Genomic DNA, 18,336 nt, shown 5'->3' with positions numbered 1-18,336 from the left:
TCATCCATAAAGTTCTGTTGAAGGGCATCAGTTTAACAGTTTTGCTGAGGATGTGAGGTCAAGGGGATGCGAGTAGGGGTAAGAGTAACTCAGTTGGCCTGTGCAGTTTATTTGCAACAGAAACTGGAGTGTTAGAGAGGGAGTGGTGCATGCTGGCTATTTTTGTGTACATATGGATAGCTCATTTCTTTGTTGGTTGTTCCCATAAGGAGGCAGCCTAGTGGAATTTATGCCCATTCTAAGGCTGCATTTTGGGGAAAATGTATGTACTATGTCATAAAATGATTGAAATTTGACAATTGGCACATTCCCCTATAGCGAGGGAACTTTACAATAAACTTACAATCTCATTCAAGTGGGTAATGTCTCCTTTCCTGCTCTCTCTCCTGGAAGAGGCTGCTAATGCAGTTTTGCAGCTAACTGTAAAGTCATAATGTTTTGCTGAAGTCTTATAAGCCTTAAATAGAAACTATTTTGAACCTAATTTCTTAACATAATGTCCCACCTTGGAGTGTTGAGGATACTCTTGGTTCTAGCTTTTCTCCCCCTGGGAAGATGAATACCTTCTGGCTACTCAGAAAGGGAACTGTAAGGTAAATGTGTTTAATTTAAAGCTGCTGCGCATGAGTAAGATGCTGCTAATGCTTTTTGACTTTGTTACTACACAATATTAAGTTTTAAGTTTTTTAATAAACTATATAATAATTTAAAATGGGAAAATGATTTCCTGATGCAACCTTGTCCTCTTTAAACTGGTATAAGTCTTGGATGTTATTGTTTGTGGGACTACAATTACTGAGTAATGAAATGGTAGGTTTGGGTTCTATTTTAGTGCTTTCCTCATGTTAGAAATATCTTTTTCAAAAGAGTAAAATTCTTCCTTACCAAGTAAGCCCATGGGAAGAGCACTCACATATTGGATGAGCATTATGATAAAATCATGAGTCTGGCTGCAATGTGTTTTTATAAGTCATCATTGACTGGATTGTTCTGTAATACTAGCAAGGACTTTGAAGTCTTTTTGAAGTAGGCTGGTTTTAAATTAGTACATTTAGCAATGACCTGCTGTCTGTTTTACTTTAGATCAAAGCAACAGGCTGTAGAATTTGCAGTGGATGTGGAATGGGAGACCTTATGTGACTTCTTCCAGGTCTCTGGCATGCTTTGGGCAGCTGGAAATGCAAAGGTAGATTAGGAGTGCTGAGCTCCAACCATAGTGCAGTGCTGTCTCTCCTACCAGGCTGCCACTTGCTAACAGTTGACGTGCCAGGTTTGCAGCTGATCCTAATTACATATCAGCATTAAACACAAATAAAGCATGTGTTCATGTAAGACCAGCAAGATGTGGGGCTGTGTGAACAGAAGTAAAGGAGGCAGAGATGGTAGCTCATCTGGAGCAGAATTCAAGATACTAAGTCCTGCACAGAGATCTAGGAGCAGAAAGAACAAGCCATTAAGTTGCAATTGCTTGCCTCCCTTTGCCTCTGAACCATAGAAATGGCATGCACATTTTAATAACGTGGTATGAGTAAGGGCATCCCTGTGCACAATTCTTTTGCTGACTCTAGTAATAAAGTATTCTGCCCTTTATTTATAGGAGTGCCTCAAGGATTTGACAGGAGGAATTGAGCGTGCTGCCAAGATATTAAATGAAATTCCCCAGAAAGACATTCAGTGCACTAAAAGAGCCTCAAAGGCAAAAAGGGAAGGAAATGGGCAAGGTAGGTCATACATAATGATCTCAATTGGTGTCCATTGATCTCATCCAGGATCCTTTGAGAGTGGAATATCCATAAAAGTCTTTTAAAAGTCACTTGGATATTCTGGCTAGTGTTTGCACTCACAGAGATGTGTTGTGCAGCAGTAAGGTTAACTTTGACAAGCCATTTGCTTTTGACCCAACTAATTAAAATATAAAAATAATATTGTTGCCTCAGTCCTTTGCTGTTAATCTGAAAAACCAGCATAGAAATACATATTTTATCTTTAATAACTTTAGCTCTCTGTTTATGATTTCCCTGGAGGAGAACCATGAACATGGGACTGTACTAGAAGTGATGAAAACTCCCTTGGGCTTGTGCTCCAGGACAGGACAGGACAATGAGGGACACCTGGGGTGAGTATAGAACTGTGGGAAGCCCACAGTGATGTGTGATGCAATGAGCTAGGATATAGATCAAACCCAAGAATTATCATGAATCAAAACCCACCTGAATCTTTCTGGTAGCTTGTGGTTCTGTTAAGCAACATTATGGTTGTGCATTACATTTTGAGTCCTGCCTGTTCCCTCTCCAGCAGAAACAGAAATGAAATACAAGTTTTATCATGTTCTTGAAAAACAATACTACTACATTATGATGTTGATGAAGTATTTGGAGGCATGCAAAAAGTACAAGAAATAGTGATGTTATGTGTATGAAATGCAGCAGGCTGACTTTGTTTTGGGTAATTAGCAGAAGAGTGTGTCTCAAAGTACTCAACCCTTTAATTCTCTTCTCCAGTTTATATAAGGTAGTGTGTTGTATGCACTGTACTCACAGGCACTAGATAGCATTAGGCAGGCAGACATAAGCTTTATGTGTAGAAATTCATATTTTCACTTTTTGTTTTAGGCTCAGATTTCTCTTGTGTACAGTAGCAAACAGAACTTTCTCATTTTAACAGACTATGTCGTGTTCAGCAGGAATCTTACCTGCCTGGTGCATGTTTAGTGATTAATGTTATTACTAAAAAAATGGAATTTACCTGTCCCTTTCATTTCATTTTCTAATAAAGAATTGAATCTACAATGTTGAAGGATACTACCTTCCTCGCTGAGGCTAAGGGTTGTAATAGTCTACATTCACACTTCCCTGGGCCAAAATTATGCAAATGTCATGTTAATTCAGCTTTTATGTAAATGCCATTCAGATTTCCTCTGAACTCGACAACAATGTAGTAATACCATATATGATGCTTTTCACACAAATCTGTGTAGAGTTGTTTAAAAGAACCGAAAACTGGTTATAAGGCTTAACATAAAGAGACTTTTTTTCACCATTGAAGTGACACTAGTTGCTAAGCAGGAAATAAAACAGGCCTCTTGTACCAAAAATTAGACTATTTTGGGGATCTTTATTCGTAAAACTGAAATAATTCTGTCTGCTTTTGAAAGAGCACAAGCTATGGCCTGGTTGGAATTTGGCCTGGTTGGGGCTTTGATTGAAACACCTGTTTGACACTAAATTAAGAAATTCATCCAAGTTTTGATGACAAAAAGATGTCAGTGTTTTAAAAACAAAACAAAAAAATCACTTTGAACCTGAACAAATACTTCACCCTGTTCCATGACTTTTTAAATAGACTTTTTATTGATTGCAGAGGGAGCTTTCAATACTGGCTTTTCTAGAGTTGGACTTCTTCACTAAACAGCTGCACCTAAATTTTAGCAGATGTTTCTCTATTTTAGGCTTTTCAAAACCTCTAAGTGTTTTTTTCCATTTAAGTGCATTAGGACCAAATGTTGAATTACTGAAAGTCAAAAAACTTTGCTTTTATCATGAAAGTGCTTTCTAATAAAAGAAAAGGTGATATTAAGGCCTTTATTATACTCTTCTGGATCAAATTGCTACAAATTAGCTCATATTTAGTCCAGTAAAAGAGTTCTGATTACTTTGTATTGAATATAAACTGTAACGAAGTGGCAGTTGAATGAGCTGATGAATTAAAAAGGAGAATCTTTTACAGCTGGGAAGTGCTTTGATGTGTCATTTATTATTTCCATGCTGCACCATGTGCTAGTGGTAAGTGTGGCTTATTGATGGTCTGCCTGTATTTGTGTGTGTGTACTCAGACTACCTCTGTTTTGATCCTGATACCAAGATCATGGTAGATCATGAATCTGTTAGGAATTGGGGTTCAGAAACAGGACTTTTATTCCAATGAACAAACAAATAACTGAGCATGGATAGCAGCTCATGCAGTTAGGTGAAAGAAGTTTTGATTGCTGTTTTCATATTGCTTGTTAAAGAAATATACCAAGCAAGCTTATGCTTCAGTTTTTTGAGTAAAAATGGAGTAAGTTTTCAAGCCCCACAATTTTGTTCTTCAGGTTTCTATTTATTTTCCTTCCTTTACCCACCTCTTGCTGCTGTCTGTAGAGCTGGTAGAGGTGGTAGTGGTTCCTTCATCCTCAACTGTTGCATGCAAGACCTACACTACCCCCGACAAGTTCAACCTCTTGGGTTGTACCATCGTGTGTCGTTTTTAAAATCTGTTTGTTGACTACTCAGGATTTGTAACCAAAATGCAGAAGCCTGCTTTTAATCTGCAGTAGAATACACGATGGAATTGGTACTGATTGCAATGTGTCCACACTTTGGAGACCAGCTGGCCATCCCATGCACTGACATCCATGCTGGTATTCCTTTACTGAGGAAACCACTTACCTTAGGGGCAGTGCAGATACAAAAGAATATCTTACACTTAGCAACCTTTGTGTGCCTTTCAGGTATCTGTTTCTGAAAATAAAACTCCACATGAAAAAAAAAAAAAAGTTGCCAAGAAGATTTGCTAATAGAACCAAAAACCCTGTTAAAATGGAATAGCATTCATTTCTATCCACCCTACAGACTCTGAAAGTATTCCAAGCTCTTTCTTTGAAGTGTGGAATGACCTTTCCTGGTTCTGCAGCCAATAGTCTGGAGATGTGCTTTCCTAAAACTTGCCATTTTATTTTGCTTCATAAGTTGAGGGGTTCAGATTTCAAGGAGAACAAGCGTGGCCATAGAGTTGGAACCTGTGGGCAGTTTGTGCTCCCTTCCACACCAGCTGTATGGTTTAGGTTTAGTTTTACTGGAATGGCTGAGGAGAAATTTGCCATCCAGGAGTATCCCCTGTTACAATGCATTTGTCCAGTATTCCTGGATGCTGGCAGCATCCAATCAGTTAGGGATGGGCCATACTCACACTGAAACTCAGCTGGCAATCCATGCTCACAAGACAAGGGCTGTCAGATGCTCCTCAGGGCTAGGTTAATAGTTCCATGCTTTCCAGCTAGCTTGGAGCATGGCCAGAGCACACTTGGGACCTACTCACAACCATGTGTGGCTATCCTTGTTACAGAAGGTGTAAAATACATTTTATTCTCTAATCACTTCCAGCTAGAGTCTGATTTTAAGTCCTTGAAGAATGACTTTTCTCTCTTGATCCATGTTTAGATTTTTATTTTTCTGTGAGAAATGCTAGATATGAAGAGTCTGTGGGGATTGCGGAGTCTGATGTTATTCAGCTGGATTAAAAGCCTTTATTGTTTTACTTCATCTGCCTCTTTGCAACTTCTGCAGCCTCAGCAGATGCCTTGAAAACTTGGTAGAAGATCTTTACTGTAGTCTTTGATTTATAACTAAAAGGCATTAAAGCCATTTATGTGCTGGCCAACACCCCAGTATGAGTTAGGCTGAATGGAGCATGAGAATTTTTATCACAAATGCTGAATATCTTCTGGTAGTTTGACTTTTCTTCATCTGTACAGAATTGAGGAATCTGTTTGGGTATGTGGGCATGAAATACTCACTCTGCCTCAAAAGAGCTAAACCATGCTCTTCCTGGAGAAGAATGGAGGAATTCCTGGAGGAATGTTGCATCCCTGAGGGAGGAGAATCTAAGATGCAGAACTGAGGAAGATAAAGAATGGAGCTGTGTATCCAGAAGAGATTATGACTACGTGGAACTGGTAGTCCTGACAATTCATGGAGCATTTCCTGGGATGAGACAGACTTTGATTCCTCAGAACAACCAGTGATGTGGCCCCTGGGAAGCCACAGAGCTGTAACTTTTGGGGCCATTCCTGCTCACATCCTGAATATCTACCCTATCCCTTATGGGTATCTCATGTTTCCTGACCTGAGAATGGCTTTGTTTAGATGCTTTAGAGTATGAAATGCTAATGATTTATTCTGTTTAGACTGCTTCAAGTTTCCCTGAGTTCTAAAGTTAAATGAGACAGTCATTGGAAGAGACTTCTGTTGTTCAATGGCAGCATATATTAAGTTTACATGGTGTTGAAAAATAACCTACTCAAAAAAACAACTTTTGACTGGTTGAAACAAGAAAATAAACGGATGGGCAGCAGGGGAGAGACCATAGCAGAAACAGTAAGGGATTTTGTTTATTTAAGACACTCAGCTGGTAATTTCTGTTCAGCTACGTGTTTCTACTTCTGTCATATGAATTAGAAAATTTCCACTGAATTTAGGAGTCAATGTGTGCCATAAATGGGTGTCCTGTTTCACAGAATAAACAAATGCATTTTCATTGTTAATCCTTCATACTAGTTCCAAATTCTTAATGAGTTTTTGGCCATCATTTTTGGAACAAAGCCTATTAGGGGAATGTATTTTAAATGGAGGTAACATTAGGAGGAATATTTATGAGACTAACAAACTATAGTACTGGCAGAATGAAGATTATTTACTTTCCAAAGTAGTATAATTTCACACCAAAGGTTGGTAAAATTTATGCCAATCTCTATAACTTGTTTTAGCTGAAAGAATAGGAGAAATCAAGCTTCTTACTATCTTGAATGTCATGCTGTTTTAGATTATGTATGTTTAAAAATGAAAGCTAGCACCTGAAATTTATTTTTTCACTTCTACATTATGGCTTTTTCTAGATACTTTATTTCTATACTAGGTTTTTCCAGCCACATAAATTTGTTTTAATGAAGTTACTTGTGATTATAGTCGCTAAATTTTTACTTTCTTGCTCAGCTTCTGGGTCAAGCTGGAAACATTTAAAACTCTGGGAAATTAGATTTGATTTTTAAGGCATTTTAAATGCACTAATGACCTGTGCTGTTCTTATAATAAGGAGGAATACAAGCTTAATTTTTACTTTTTAAAAGGCAATTTGTATAGTAGTGACCTTTCTTACAGAGGCTTTATGCTAACAAGTGCAATTACTTATGTCAGCACAGTATTACTGTAGTAATATCAATTTTTCTCAAATTAATGATTTTTTGATTACTGAAATGATATTCTCAAGTTTAAATGTGTCCAGTGAGATTGGATGTACTGAGTTAAAGTTTTGAGATTCTCTACAGGAAAGAATGTGGTGCGTAAGTGAAAATAGTCCTTGGAGATAATACATTTTCTGTGTATTATACATGAATTTTAATTTTGTCTAGCTCTCTGCTCTTCATATTAGGAATTTTCCTTGGAGAAAAAGCTGCAAAATCCAAATCATCATAGTAAGACATGAACAGAATTAAAGGCAGGAGCTGTAGCAGGTTACTGTGCTAAGTAATGGCACTTGGGTTGCTTCCATTAATACTAGGTGGAAACTTTAGATTTCTTTCTATTATATTTTTATATTGTTAATTACATCCAGGAAGGTGCAAATCATTATCACTAATTTCTAATGAGTACAAGAAAGAACAAAGGTGTTTAAAAGCATAGAGTACAGAAGTCACATCCTTCTGAGTGTCAAGATACTGTTAGCATGAGTTTGCTGCAGTCATGGGCCCACAAGTATTCCAGGGATAACATGGGAGCTGCTGCTCTCTGTTTTACAGTGTGCCACCACAGTGCAAGGCTCTGGGGTCCTTTCTGGCCTCTTAAAACACAGATCTGCAGCAAATGCATTATGTCATGCTGCCTTTTGACAGTCCTGTTTGCAGCACTGATGCAAACTGCCCTGAGCAGTTCAATCTTACAGGTTTTCTCCTTTTTTTTTTTTTTTTTTTTTGGGAAAGACAGGAAACATACATTTCTGGTCCTACTAGGTACCTGTTATTCCATTGTTAGTTGGGTGCCATGTTTGGAGTCTGGTCTAGGTCCAACAAAAGCTCCTTGCACACAGCATCTGCTTTTGCATAGCTTGTGTTGAATTACAAGTGGCTGCTGGCCTTTTTACTACATGGCGGGTTTAATTCATACTTCAATAATTGCTTTATCAAACCTTTTAAACAGAGAGGCTTTATACATTCTTTTGAGTGATTTTCCCCCGCCTCGTCCTTCTGTTGTCAATGGGTACCCTGGATTAATGTCTGATTTGGAATAGTCTAGTGGCAACTTCTGCCCTCTGTAAATGCTTGCTATCATACCAGGCTGTGACATGCAGCTCTGTGTAACTTACCTCTGCCTAATTTGCAGCACCAATGTGACTTTGTTCCAGCAACTCTGCTTGTTAAAGTTCCTTGGGACTTTTTGTGTGCACAGTACAGCACCCTTCTGAAGAACATCACTTGAAAGGAAGAGTCTGATTTTCATACGAGAAAACGTGTCTAGAAATGACACAGGATTCTGGAATTTGTTTTTGGTGGGCTTTTTTTATTCATGTCCATTTAAATTTCTAGTTTGGATAATGTGACTAGTTGCTTTTGCAAGGGTTTATGCTACTGTGAATTGAGACTGTGAATTGAGATGTTTTTCTGTTCCTATGTGCATGCACACAATTTCCGTTTTGGAGGGAACCTTGCCAAGCTCTGTGTCTGGGTATGGCTGCACGAAGGGAGGATGTTTGGCAAGGTTTCTGAAGCTTTTATTTAAAAGATGGTCAGCTAAAGATCAGTGTGCCATGTGTGATGGGGAAAGAAGGCATCTCCCTCCTGTGGAAGGAATACTGTGAATGGTTCAGCAAGCAGGGAAGTGGAATTATCACTCAGGAGCATACATAGCTCAGTCCCTGCATACCCTGGGACTGTACCATTAACTCCCAGACTTGGGATGTTTCCTTCTCATATGGGTATAAAAGAGGAAAGGTGTTAATGTTTTTGTGTTGTTTTTTTTTTTTTTTTTGTTTGCTTGTTTGTTTGTTTGTTTGTTTGATTTGGTGAGGGACAGGGAGAGGAATTTTTTCCAGAAAACTTAGAAGCTCTCAGAGGAAAATGTCTCTTTTGGACTTGGAAAACTTAACTGAGCAGAGTACCAATAGAGAGCAGAGCTGGAGACTGTTGTGCTTGCAGAGAAATGTGTCAGTTGAGATTACAGAATGCTCTGAGTTGGAAGGAACCTGCAAGAGTCATCGAGTCCAGCTCTTAAGTGAATGGCCCACACAGGGATCAACCCCACAGCCTTGGCATTATCAACACCATGCTGACCAGCAGAGCTAATCTCAGTGATCTTCCAACCAGCCTTATCTCATTTGTCTCTGCTATAATTATCTGTGTTGGAGGCTCAGAGTACCAAGGCAGGATGACTACAGATGCTATCAGCTACGTGGTAGAAAAACAAGCCCTTTAAAAACCAACCCAACATGGTGGTGATAGTAACCCTCTGTCCCCACAACGGTTTACAGTCATGCAAACAAGCAAATTCTACAGAATTCTGAGCAAGTGTAATCTGCTCCCATTCAAATAGAGTGCATTGCTGCTTTTCACAACTTTAGCTTATAAAAACTGTAATGTAATTACAGTGTAGAAATAGCAAGAATGGAGGGAATTTATCTTAATATGCATCAAGTTTTCCAGTGGGGAATAAATACAGATATTGGCAGAAAAGCTACATAAATAGATCAACACATACACTGAATGAAACAAATATTCTGATCCAGAGAGTGTGCTGACAACTTTCTGAGTGGGCAGCATGGGGAGAATGCATTGGAGTTTTGCCACCTCTTTATAAAAAGCCAGTGAAGCTCCCATGACTGACTTCTTGTCAGAGGTAGGGTGAGGTAAGCGCTGTTTGTCCCATCAGAGGACCTGGAGCAGAGTTGAGAGGAAGGTTGTGGGGCAAAAGCCATGCTTTGCTTTTATTATCCTCAGGCTCAAAAGTTCAATTTAGTACTGGCTGCACATTAGATGAACCTCACCTGCTCACAGCCCAGGTTAGCTATTGAACTACCTGGGAAAATTCCAGAGTCTTTCCTCTGCTGGCTGCTAATGCATTGGTCAAAAGCAGGTGAAGAGAGCTACTGCTGTGCCAGTGCCTTCCCCTGCTCTGTTAAAGAACAGCTAAGTTGCTCAGTAAGGGCATGTGCACATCCCTTTCCTGCCAGTAGCAAAGGATTCTACAGAGGAGTGCACCTGACTGCATGAAAGGCAGAGCCTCAGGGATGCTGCGGGAGCTCCAGCATGGGAAACATGCCTGGTGTTAGTTAGTATACTTGGCCTCATGCCCAAAACTGTAAACTATTGTGGCAAGACTTGAAATGCTTTTTTGTGACTAGGGCTACAACTACAAATACATTTTTCACAGTTCTTGTAGCTGTCACAAATAAATTATCATAGAAAGTTTCTTTCTATTGAAACATTTGAGCAGTGCCAGGTAGTGATGCTCAGTTCTAAGCAGCAAACTGCTGAGATGCATTCATAAATAATGGCAGCTGCTGTGGGGCACAAAGAACATATTTGTCTTTTGCATGTAGTCTGCTTATACACCTAATAATGCAAATGCCAGATTGATTGTGATTTGACATGAAATGCTCTAATTTGAAGTATTGTCCCCTCTTGCCAGAAGAAGGGGGGGCAGCTCAGCTGGTGGAATTCAGCATTGTTCTGTTCTTGTGGTAAATCTACTTGGAGTCTCATGGAGTTCAGGGAACTTATGCTCACTGGTTCTAAAGTCTGGGCTCAGGTCAGTATTTTTCTGGTGTACAGTCAGCTATTGCTGTAGCTGACTTGACAAATATAGGTGACTGTATTTCATGACTGGTCTTTGGTTATCTGAAAGCTGTACAGGAGTGTGGGGTGGGAAGAGCGGAGGAGAGAGATGGAGAGAGAGAAAGATGAAGTCATAAGGAAAAGTGGAGAGAGAGGGTAAGAAATTTCTGCTGTCTGAGCAGAATATGAATGAGATGTTTGGGGTTTTTGTGGTGTTTTAGTATTTTTTCAAAAGGACTTTGTCCAAATATGGTAGAATGTCTAGTTCAGGACTGGAAAGCAGTTGTGTTGTACTGGGTGCTCAAATGTGTTTCAAAATTGGCACCTTTGTGTGCCATATAACTGGGGAAATCAAATGTATTTACAAAAATCTTTTCTCTGCCAAAAAGGTCAGTCATATTTATATGTGCTGGCTGGATCTCACCTCCTCAGAGGAGCCCCGTGTGTGTATTGGAACTCCATCAATTTTGCTTTTTAATGCCGCATGATTTGATCTGTCCTGTGTTGTTGCCATTAGCCTTGAGGCTAATTTTTAATCCCAGCTCTGCCTGTGCCAGCAGTGCAGAGCCTGGCTGTCAGCTGGCTTGGAAGCCAGATGGGCACACACTGGGTAACACGCTCTACCTGGTAACTTGCTACTTCAGCAGTGGCATGAAACCTGGCACCAGGACAAGTCTTTCAATCCCTATACTCTGCAGCCTCTTCCTCACTGCTCTTTCCCTCACCAGCTCCTTAAACACGAGTGGAAAGTGGTGAACAGTCCTTCCTGATCTCCTGGAAGTCCACCCACCTTCTTACCTAAAGGAACTGGTATGGGCTGGAGGAATTGTTGGGAGTGTCTCCTGTCCTCACCATAGGCTGTGGGACCTCCCCAGTAAATAGGTTTACTACCCATGGTAAACAGTCTGGTAGACAGGGACAGGCATGAAAATTAAGTACCAGCATTCATTCTTATGGATTTTAACTTTCACAGGAATTAAGGTACAAAAGAACCAGTTGTACTTACATCACTCTTAATCATATTCAGGGAATAAAATAGTTGAATTTGAAGCTTGTCTCCATTATAGAGATAAGAAAACACAGAAAATGGTAGTTTCATATTAATTTCAACTGTGTATTAAATACAGACACTGTGTTAAGGCTGGAGTGGCTTTAATTTGCTTTACATATTTAACAACATTGAGGCATTTTCAGTTCTAGATGACAGGGTTCACTCCAGAGTTTATAGCACTTTCTACAGATTAGCCCTTGTGCATGTTTACAGCTGAAATGTTTCCAGGCTTTTGATGAGCAGGTTATTTCATAATTGTTCAGCTCTTGATGCTTGTTTCCCTTCAAGGCACATGTTAATGACCTGTGTCTGGAATCAGAGAGAACTCTGGATAGACTTCTTGTCTCTTTTTGTATGGCTACTCTTGCCTTCCTTGAGATGGGGGTCAGGGGGCAGTAAGACAAGGTGACAGTGAATTAATGTGCTGGCCGTGCATTTAAGACCACCTATTCTTGGCATCTCTGCCCTAGTAAAGCTGGCACGTGCCCTAGCCCACAGGCAGTGTGCCATGCGGACAGATGGCTGTGGCAGCAGGCAGCCAGGAGGCAATACATGAGCATCAAATGCATTTGTTGAGGGCAGGATATCAAGCCAGGAATGTCAAAGTGGTTTTCAACCCAGAGCTGCTGAACTTGTATGCAAGAGAACATCACTGATACTTCAGCTCAGAGCTGGATCAACTGGGTAAAGGTAAAGCTGCAATTCCCAGATCATAGACAATGAATTTCTGGAAAGCTTTAGATCAAATTTTGTCTGTCACAGGGCATAAAAGGAAGAAGGCTATGGCACTGACCCATGTCTCTATAGGAGTGACAGTAGTAAATTCTGATATGGTTTATAGCAAAGGAGAGCAATGAGGCTGGTGAGGGGCTTGGAACACAAGCCGTATGAGGAACGACTGAGGGAGCTGGGGGTGTTTAGCCTGGAGAAAAGGAGACTCAGAGGTGACCTTATCGCTCTCTTCAACTTCCTGAAGGGTGGCTGTGGTGAGCTGGGGGTCGGTCTCTTTCTCTGGGCAACAACAGATAGAACAAGAGGACACAGTCTCAAGCTGCGCCAAGGGAGATACAGGCTAGACTTAAGGAAGAAGTTTTTCACAGAAAGAGTGGTCAAATACTGGAATCATCTGCCCAGGGAGGTGGTGGAGTCACCATCCCTGGATGTGTTTAAGAAAAGACTGGATGTGGCGCTTGGTGCCATGATCTAGTTGAGGTGTTAGAACATGGGTTGGACTCGATGATCTTAAAAGTCTCTTCCAACCTACAAAATTCTGTGAAATTCTGTGAAATTCTGTTTTGTTTAATTAGAAAAAGCTGCTGGGTACCTCATGGGTTACTTTTAATTTTTTTAAACCTGAATGATATTGCTGTGATTAAAATCCTTTGGCAACCTCACATATTAATGCTAAGACATTAAATGACAGTGGTCATATTAAATGATAATGGTCCATGTTTAATAGTCAAGTAAACTGCTGATCAGCTTTGTCAGGGCAATAGAGTGGGACTGTGGATTTCCATATCCAGCCCTTTGTTGGTGGAGCACCACAATACATGGAATGACTTTGCTTCATCTTTAAAATTGTTAGCTTTTAATGGAATATCCTCATTGGAAAGCAAATGGTAGGAAACTTCTTCCAATTCTATTTATGTAATTGAATTTGAAAGAATAATTTGAAATCAATGTGTTTTTTGAAAAAAAACCAACTTTACATAAACTTCAATTTAACAAATCTGAAACACAGCTGACATCTAGAGAAGTATTGTCTGTTATGATCTGTGGATCCACAGTGTGCACTTTTAAACTGTGTAATTACACTGATTAGCTTTACTCAGACCATAATCAGATCAGTGTCTGGTAAAATAAGGAGGTATTATTTTGTGTCATAAGAAGATTATTTTCATTTAGTAGGTTTCAGAGTTTGCTCGTGCCAATATGCTAAAAAAATAAAATTGCCTATAGTTATATGGGCAGTTGGAACACAGTGAATAAATCTGTGTTCAGACAGGAATAAATCCCACAGGGAACACTTTAGGATGGACTGCTATGCTTTGCAGAGGAAATAAGGGTCTTTAAATCTGTCAGTTTCTCACCTAAATTCTTCTTTCTATTGCTGTGATACCCAGAGGCACCTCCAAGAGGGAAGGGATTGCACAGGAAAGCAGAGCTGGTGGCACAGGGACTGAAAACTGCACACCTGGGCTGAGCTCACCTCCTGCCTGGTACAGCAGGGTACTGGGGGATCAGGATTTCCCTCCATTGCATTCCCTCCCTATGCTGATCTGGTTTTCTGCATAGTGCAGTCTAAGAAACCTAATCTTTATTTTTTGTACCACAATCTGTAATTTCCCATTTCATATTATATTATAAAATATATTTTTATATTTTGTAATAAAATGCATTACATTATAAAATTTATATTTTTTATTATATGATAGAAGAACAAAGTCTGGAAAAGAGCCTTGGAACTTGTTGCAGTACCTTGAACTTTCTGTTTAGACAGCAGTTCTGATTATCTTCTCCCTTTTCCATTTGACTTAGGAAAACAAGAACTATAATTTACGTAAGGAACTTGGAAGATGCAACAGCCTCAATTATATCAAACCAGAGTTAAATCTACCTTTTTTCTCATTATCTTATTAAAAAAAAAAGCTAATTGATACTCCCTAGTAAAAAGAGAGTAGTTTGGTGTCCAACACTATTTTAGGCTTATTGATAATTCAGCCAAGGTTCAAGTGTTGACCTGCTTTCTTAAGTTTTTTTGCATATTGTTATGTTTCCATAGTAATATGACTGAGGACTGCTATAGTGGGTCTTCCAAAATTCAAATAACTCCATAAATCTCCCTCAATCCAGTAAAATGTTAATTAAAAAATATATTGTTCATGCCTTTTGAACACAGACATTCATTATTTTGCTTGATGAAGTGACCTTAGCAAGGATCTGCTCATGTCCAAAGGGGTAAGCTTGTAACCTCAGTAACATGGTTAATTTTAATTAGTCAAAGACATGCTCAGGCTCTCTGTAGGTTTGAAACATTTGAATTCAGTTTTGATGACATTATTCTCAGGGAGCATGAAACAGATGCACTTAATTCTTGTTAGCATATTACTTGAAGTTGACTTCAAACATATTCATTGTGGGTTGTTAGACAGCCTTCATCTACTGGGAATCCAATCTGTCTATTTGCCCTTTTTTTTCTTTAATTACTTCTACAATTATTGTTTGTAACTCCCACTTGGGAGCCTGTGCACGTAGTAGGTGGGTCCTTTTTATACTGAAGTCTGTACAGAAAAAAATCTCTTTTTGCAACAGTTTATAGTTTGAGCCTCAGAATTTCCTTCTTAGTTTTGCCTTACACAAAATTAACTTCTCTAGAGGAGGTATTTTATTTTTATGTTAAATTAATTTCTTAAGCTTTTTATTTTTCTGTAATGGTGACAGACATCTGAGTATATTCTCACAAACTATAATGGGAGTACTAAGGTCACCTGCTGTGCACAGCTGTCAGCTTTGAGGTCTAGTCTTGTGTGACAGTTTGCTTGAATGAAGAAGCTCAGGTTTTGGCTCTTTGCAGTAGAAAGAGAATCTCTCACATAAGTCAATTTGTTTCTTTTTCCATGCTTAAATGTGTAATGCCATATTTGTTGCATTTTTAATGCAGTATTAGGTAATACTGTGTATATTCAGGTTCATGCAAAGCTGTAAGTATTCATTTCTAACCCTATAGTTATTTTTTAAAGTCATTATTAAACATAAAAAATAAAGGCTGAAGAAGAAGAGTTAGAGAGCCTGTAGATACCTTGTAATCTAATGTAAGTCTCTGCACTGGTTCACTGTCTCACTGTGAATTTATGAGCTTCATTGTTCACCAAAATAACCCCAGCAAAAAATTACTCTGGAGTATTTTTGCTTATTACTTTCCACGCTCTAAAGACAAGAAATGCTCTAAGTAATCTTGTGACACATGTATGCTTCCTTATGCAGAGCACCATTGCTTCAGCAGAGTTCCTTGGGTTTGTCCTCAATCACTATGTTATGGTATCCCAGCTGTAGACTAAGACCTTGATTTTTGGATAGAAGCAGCCTGTTTGTAGAGTAAGAAAGATGTTTGCTGAGTGTGTAAGATGTGGATTTTTCCCCTAGATAAAAAGATTGTTTGTTTCTTTGATTGATTCTAGAGGAATAGTAGTTCATTAATTCCCTTATGTTGTCACTGGTTGGTATATTTTTGAGGGTTTTTTTAAGAAACAGAGAAGTTGTTACAGTGTTTTGTGTCACACCATAGTAAAACATTTTCTTGCTAAACTGGGATGAAAGGATTGGCTGAGTGTAGCAATAATGCTGTACTTGCTAGGCTGGACCTGTTTTGCAGTTTTAGCTGTAGTTCTCTGCTTCCAAAGTCTGTAAAATTAACAGTCAATTCTTTGAAGAATTTATCTCCCTGCTGAAAATGTTGGAAAACATTCTTGGGGTGATAGTGAGTATTAACACATCTTTAGCTGGGAAGAAATAAGGTAGGCAGACAACATCTGCTGCTGCTCTCAATTGATTCATGCTTTGTATATATCTTAGTTTTGAAAGCTTTCAGTATAACTTGTTTCTTGTAATATTCTCATTAAATGTAAGTAAGAGGTTTGAATCTGGTTATGGTCTCAGTAACATAGAAATTGGATGCAAAATACTGTAAGATGTGATGGTAGTAGTAAAAAAAATATGAAGAAAAAAGATGTCAGCTGAGTTTATGTAGTGTCTAGTGGCAGAGGACTTGAAGTTCAGGGAAATCTTTGGCATCTGGATTTGGTACAGTCTCCCCTCAGCATGTAAATACCTTTCATTTCCTCATGTCTCTAGAGGTCCTTGAAGTGCAATCCATAGTCCAGTCCAAGCCCCACCGACTGGAAGTTTTGATTCCTTAAAGTTTTGCACTTGAGACAGAGAAATGAACTCTTTAGGGAAATGTGTTGGTCACTTGACAGTGCATTTAAATCATGTGCACTGTTTACCCAGCAGAAGTGACATGACAGGGGCTTCTTTAGCTGTGCTTTCTCTGTGTCTTGGCAAATTTCATTAAATTTGATTACCATGTCTGAATGGTACCTATACTTCACAAATGATGAATAGATAGAATACTTTAGTCTTTTGTTGTAAGAGAAGATGGTGCTTGTTGTGAGGGTCCAGAATAATGCAGGGTCCCCAGGCAGGTTCAAAGGAGAGCTGCTTTATTGCCAAACCAGGCAGCGACACTCACTGGCCCATTAACAGAAAATATCCTCTCAGAAAATATCTGGAGGGAGGATTGGTTGTGGAAGAGATAAAGAAAACTGCCCCACCTGGTTTTAACAGGTCGCCCAATGAACAGAAGGTAACTGCCCCACCTCAAACAGATGGCAATAGAGCACACATCCCCAGCCACATCTTGCATCTGCAACCTAAGACATTCCTCAAAGCAGAAACCTTAATATTTTTCTCTAAGTATCCACGACAGCTCCTAACTTAACTGTTAGGTTAACTGTTGGTTTGTCTGGCTCACTGCTGTTAGATTTCAATCTTGCCTGAGGGTTATGGGAGGAAACACTCTACTTCTGACCACTTTGTGTTATCTTCCTGTGAGCCAGAGGACAAAGTGTGTTGAACTGTCAGTTTCCCCTTCTGTCCTCCCCTAGTTTATCTGACCAAGTGATCAACTCCCCATCAGCTCTCTGATCCCCTTCCTGGGTGATTTCAAGAACTTCCATCTTGGTCTAAGAGGGTGGAGTGGCCAAGGGAGACCAGAAGCACGGATAGCATAGATAGAATTGTTCCTGCTGGGATCAGGACCAGGGTACAGTGGGGTAATGTGCTGAGGGACCTGCAGCTCTGGCATCACTCCCTGTTCTATGCAGAATTACAGGGAATGGTGTAGATGCTGCTCAGAACAAATAGCAAACCCCATGACACAGCAGCACTGCTAGGGACAGGAGGGAGGGTATTGTCCAGCATATCTCCCCACGTTAACTTCATGGATAAACACAGGACACTCAGCCTCTTAGTCAGGTGGAAAGAAAATACAAAACTGCAGAGAAAGCATGGGCCTTCTGAGGCTCAGGGCAGCCTGAGATGACATTGCTCTGGCCTGTTCATTGTGCTCTTAGTCATGTATATGGCTAGAGAGTGTCTTGTGTGATCTATCAGATGGCTAAATAGGTGTGCAGCAGTACCAAGTGTTGATCTCTGTTTAACCATTCCACAGGTAGAAGACAGCTCAGTGACTCAGTTGGCAGCTGCAAAAGAGAAATATTAAAGACATTGTTTGCTTTATTTATTTTATTTCATAAGCAGACTTCTGGGTGCATATTAGACTTCAAAAGACCTTTCTTCCTCTTTCTTCCCTGAAAAAGAGGAAAAATTTCCCTTATGCATATAGCTTTAGGCCCATATTTCAAAATGACACATTGCTACCACAGATTGTAGAGCTGCACACATGGCTCTTGATGCATTGCTCCCTATCCACAAGGTTCCTCCACTTTATGATCAAAATAAAACACTTGAAATGTTCTAGTCTGCTGGCTGGGAGAGACAACAAAATGCTGGAGGGGAACCTTTAAGTAGTATCTCTTTGGACTTATTTATAGGATTGCACTATTTTCCCCACAACCCATTCAATTTTTCCTCCTCTTTTCTGTCAAAAATTCTGACTGGTGCTGACAGAAATGATTATAGTTTGTGA

General features: G+C 39.5%; 1 long non-coding RNA gene across 2 annotated transcripts; it reads left to right on the top strand.

Annotated features, from left to right (window-relative positions):
• Positions 1-593: 593 nt before the first annotated feature.
• LOC137485507 (uncharacterized) lies at positions 594-2,433 on the top strand. 2 transcript variants are annotated; one of them, XR_011005342.1, is made up of 3 exons: positions 594-1,721; positions 2,000-2,116; positions 2,299-2,433. It is a non-coding gene; the product is annotated as an uncharacterized lncRNA (long non-coding RNA). The 2 variants fall into 2 exon arrangements; XR_011005341.1 differs by having other exon boundaries at positions 2,296-2,433.
• Positions 2,434-18,336: the final 15,903 nt, after the last annotated feature.

This window comes from Anomalospiza imberbis, chromosome 20, assembly GCF_031753505.1.
Source record: "Anomalospiza imberbis isolate Cuckoo-Finch-1a 21T00152 chromosome 20, ASM3175350v1, whole genome shotgun sequence".
Taxonomy (NCBI): domain Eukaryota; kingdom Metazoa; phylum Chordata; class Aves; order Passeriformes; family Viduidae; genus Anomalospiza; species Anomalospiza imberbis.
This window is presented reverse-complemented; position numbering and strand designations above follow the sequence as displayed.